Genomic DNA, 5,322 nt, shown 5'->3' with positions numbered 1-5,322 from the left:
TCTATGAGCTTGTATATCTGCTATTTCTGAATAGCCAAAGAAATCTAAAATGACAGAGATGCGTTCCCGGAATTGAATGGGTTAAGTAATACTGGAGTAGGCCTGCAGGGGACTCACTCACACACACACAGTGGTAGAATAACATTAGAGCACATACATGACTTTAGAATCTTACGCCTCTAGCGAAATGGACTCACGATGAAAAGGAACTGTTAGTTACACAAGCACAGCATGGGGCACTGGGACAGTCTGTCCTCGCTGTCACCTATACGGCACTGTCCCGTCCCCCCCCGTCCTCCCGTCCCCCCTCCCCCAGTGTAATTATTCTAGCTCTGACTTTAATCTTGCTCTCAGGAGGCTCAGGAAAAATTAAAGCCATGTTCTCTAATGCATCCCGTGGATCTAGTTGTGGCTGCAACACCTCTATGCAGAACTGCCAATGTTGACGAGGCTGTAAGTGGGGTTTTAAAACGGGCCGTTTAAACCCAAATCTCAACGGAGTAATCCCTCCTTCCCCACACACACACACACACACACACACACACACACACACACACACACACACACACACACACACACACACACACACACACACACACACACACACACACACACACACACACACACACGTTTGTATTTCTAGGCTAATACTTGTGAGGACATCAACATTTTAGGACAGCATCAAAAAGCCGAAAATAGCAGGGTAATCTACAACCTCACAACCTTGTGAGCTTGGGACTCGGGAGCTTGTAGATCGGTTATTCTGCAATGCACAACACACTGGCACGTAATTGAGTCTAAATCAGGCATTATTCTCTAACCCCAACCCCCTAAACCTAACCTCTAAATGCCTATAATGCAAACCTTATCCCCAACCGGAATCTTTTCCTAATTGTCATTTTTCATGTCAAGGAAATGTATTTGGCCGCAGACCCCCATCTCAAAATATTTCATTCCAGGGACCCCAAGAAGCAAAAGATTTGAGTTAAAAATGTTTGCTTTAAAAATATATGTATTCAAAGATTTGCACAGATTTTACACATTTTTAAAAAATAGCAGCGCTCTGTGCCGTGCTATGAGCTCGTATATATCTGCTATTTGGCACAAAAAAAGTTTGAGAACTACTGGTTTAGCAGGCATTTGTAGAATCGGCCTCGGGTCTTAATGGCTTAAGAGCTAAAGGGGAATGCGGGCTTGCAACTTTTGTTGCCAATGAGTTCAATTGCAGCAACATGAAGCACATGCTTAGCTCGCTGAGCTAATGATGACGAGACGAACATAACATGCAAAATGGAAGAAAGTCTTCCTTTAACCCTGAGAGTGTAAAATGTACCCCCCCCCCCCAAAAAAAAATTAGGATGTAAGGTTACCTTTTCTACGATTGCTTCTACGGCATCTCTCTTTCATCTGACTTTGCAGTAAAACGAAAGACAGGGATTCAAGCTCACGACCTCATAAGGGTAGGCTGTCAAGGAAACGGAACAGCTTTAATTTTTAATTTGATGCATGGTGTGTTACTTAACATAGTGACATCATCAGTCTATGCAGAATACAGGTTCTGAAGTGCTGTACCAAACTGCTTGATGTTGGTCGCTCGCCAATGCAAATGCTGTCATCGAGTGTTTCAGTCCCAGTTGTTGTTGTTTTATCTTTTTTTTCTTCTTTTTTCATCAAAGGCTCCAGAGTAATTTCCTTAGCAACAGCGGAGTGGACTCAGGCGGGGTATTAACACTGGCATGCACACATCCCGAAGCAAACATCTGCACGGCTCACACACACACATGCACGCACGCACGCACACAACTGACTTATCGTCTCTCTCTCTCAATTTCTGTAAGGGATCATGAATGGCATGTGGATGGAATGAAATTAGTTTGGTGTCCATTACGCAATTCATGTTTGGAAGAGCTTCCACTGAAGACAGCTGTGTGTGTGTGTGTGTGTGTGTGTGTGTGTGTGTGTGTGTGTGTGTGTGTGTGTGTGTGTGTGTGTGTGTGTGTGCGTGCGTGCGTGCGTGCGTGCGTGCGTGCGTGCGTGCGTGCGTGCGTGCGTGCGTGCGTGCGTGCGTGCGTGCGTGCGTGCGTGCGTGCGTGCGTGCGTGCGTGCGTGCGTGCGTGCGTAGTGGGTGGGTGGGATTAAGGCAAAAAAAAAAACATGGCCCACTTGCTCATTTCTTTCTTCGTTCATCCCACTTCTCTCGCCAATTCTAGATTGCAGATTTAACTCTTAAGAATTACACATGCATGAATGGATAACACTTTAGAAAAAAAAGAAAAAAATACATAAGTCGAACATATAAAAAAAAAAGTACATTCACACCAGAGCATCCTAATTCCCAACTCTTGAGTGTAAATTTTTTTAAATTAACACTCATTATTATGCAGTGCGGTTATTGCGCCCATATATGTATGCCAACGTGCATGCACCAGCAGTACATAATCCACACGCACACATGCATTGGCGTGCACACATGTGTGTTCAAACATATGTGGAGACACACACACACACATGCGCGCGCACACACACACACACACACACACACACACACACACACACACACACACACACACACACACACACACACACACACACACACATAACACGCACACACTTCTCATCATGATGCTAATTAACTGTTGGCTGTCTTCTTCGCCCTCCCGAAAAGCCTGTCCTATTTCCAGCAAGCTGGCAGAGGCTAATTAGTGGGCTCTGATTTAGCTGAGAGGCCAGCGTGTGCGTACAGTACAGTACATCCATGGAGGTACAGAGACACACCAAGAGCCATATACCTCGAATCTGTTTGTGTTTCTGTGCTCTGTCTTTGCATCCTTCTCCATCACCACCTCTCACTTTCATGTTTGTCTCCAGAGCCCCACACACCGATGGCAGATGTTTTATCTGAGTTTAGATTTTTTTGATTATTTTTGAAAATATAACCTTTTAAATTTGATTAAAGGTTATATTTGAGAATATTTAACTCATAAGCAAACAAATAAATACAAATAAACACAAATAACTTTTGATAGATAAACATTTTAAAGTAAGCATATTAAACTTCAAGAAGTCAATAACATATGCACAAACTGAAATGTATTGTATTTATCCACTTGTGCCCTATTGCAAATGTTTCTGAATAGCCAGTCTACAACCTCAGTCTGCAATGCAGGATATTGTAGAATATTTTTGAAAATGTTTTAAAACCTTGTCCTATAATGACATGCCCAAAATAGGGCTGCATAATTGCCGCTAATGATGTTGTAAAAAAACCAAAAAGACTTGTATCGTTGGTGTGTCGGGCAGAAACCGCCTGTCTCATATTCTAACGCCCTACCTGATCATACTACAGCATCACACAATAGCATCAAAAGTAGCAGATCCGCAAGCGAAGCGACACGCTTTGAGCTTGTAGATCTGCTACTTTTGCCATTTTTTTATTTGAATCCTGAAAAGTAAAAAGTAAGGTTTCCACCCGACAGTGACGATATAGTGACTCATTGGTCTGGCTCTGTTTGTCTCTGTTTCAGTTTCTCTCCTGCATCTCTGTCCGTCTCAAATAACCGATTTACCTGGAAATCAGTTCGTTCTGGCGAGCGACAACGCCGTGCGACAGCTTTATCCCCCCCGTCTCCTCGGTTTCCTCTCTCTCCCTTCTTATTTCTAAATCTCCCTCCATCCTCTTTCACTCTCACTCGATCTCTTTCTCTCGGCGTTCCTCTCTTCCATACAGCTCAGATTAGAGCCCCATCCTAAAAGCCAGCTGACGTGGCCAGAAAGGACCCCCCTCCTTCATGGAAGGCTATAATCCATTTATTTCACTCTATAAATACATTTCTGACTAACTTTTTTACAGGTTTTTTTCTGCAGATTTTTCTTCCCCCTCTTTGGCAGCACACTGATCCCTGTGTGTGTGTGTGTGTGTGTGTGTGTGTGTGTGTGTGTGTGTGTGTGTGTGTGTGTGTGTGTGTGTGTGTGTGTGTGTGTGTGTGTGTGTGTGTGTGTGTGTGTGTGTGTGTGCGTGCGTGCGTGCGTGCGTGCGTGCGTGCGTGCGTGCGTGCGTGCGTGCGTGCGTGTGTGTACAGCTTTAGAAGCCCCTTTATCTGCTGCTGTAAGCCAGAGACCTTTCAGAACTGAACAGAGAGAATATGACATGCTGACAAAAGCAGACGAAAATGAATTAAAAGTGCACTTTAAAGACTCGGCTCCTGTATTATGCTGATCAGCAGCGCCGCCCGACTCTTCCAGTGAGGGCCGCCCTGGTGGCTGAGACAGTCATTGCATGTACCGTATTGTTGCGCCATCAGTTCTGGTATAACGCCTAGCATGATGAATAATGTTGTTTTCAAGATGAATAATGTTGTTTTCAAGCATCTGTCATCGGTCAGAAACCATGTTTTTCCATATCTCAAGTTTTTTGGGGGTTTTTGTTTAGTTTTTTCGTAAATGGATGCCCCAAAAAATATTGTGGCGTGTTGTGAGCTTGTAAATCAGATTTATCGATTTATTAGACGTCAAGGACATAAACCCAATAAAGTCAGTGACTTATTTCCATTGCAGCCTTTGGTCTGAGACAAACAAAACATTACAACATAAAACAAGCAAGACAACAATACATAAAACACCCTAGAGCTATAATACTAAACACTGATTACGGCATAAATAAAAGACCTCCATCGTTACCTATAAATAACAAGACTGAGGGCCCATAGAGTCTAAAAGCCCTCCCTGCTGGCAGTGGCAGCCTCTAGAGGCCCAGGAGGGTGGTGCTAGAGGAAAGGCCAAAATCAGCAGGGTTCATCCTGTAATCTGCTGTTTGATTCTGAGATATCTTGTGTGCGAAGTTGACATTTTGGCCTGAGGGGTGGTGTTAAGAGTGCTGAGTGCATTACGTTTCATGGCAATCCTCCCATTAGAGGTTGAGATATTGTGTGTGCAATTGGAAGTGACTTTAGTAGTTTGCTAGAGCAAAGGCCAGTGGGTCACCAAAGTCAACAATAGAGCCATCCTCTGGAGAGCATCAATGCACTCAACAAGGATCATTTTAATATGCCCATTAGATTCTGAGACATAGAGACTGAGACATTTTGGCTTAATGGCGGTGCCAGAGCCATGGGGTGCCCAAAAATAATAGAGGGCACATAAAATGTCATGGCAATCCGGTCATTAGTTTTCGACATAATGCTGTTTGGGACCAAAGATATGGACGGACGGGTGGATGGGCAGACCGGGGGACGGATGGATGGACGGACGGACGGACGGACGGACGCGCTACAATTATTTGGAAACTTAAGTTACTAGTTACTTTGCAGATTGTTATTATTATTA

This window comes from Gymnoscopelus braueri (genome assembly GCF_963280865.1).
Source record: "Gymnoscopelus braueri genome assembly, chromosome: 15".
NCBI classification, from domain to species: Eukaryota; Metazoa; Chordata; class Actinopteri; order Myctophiformes; family Myctophidae; genus Gymnoscopelus; species Gymnoscopelus braueri.
This window is presented reverse-complemented; position numbering follows the sequence as displayed.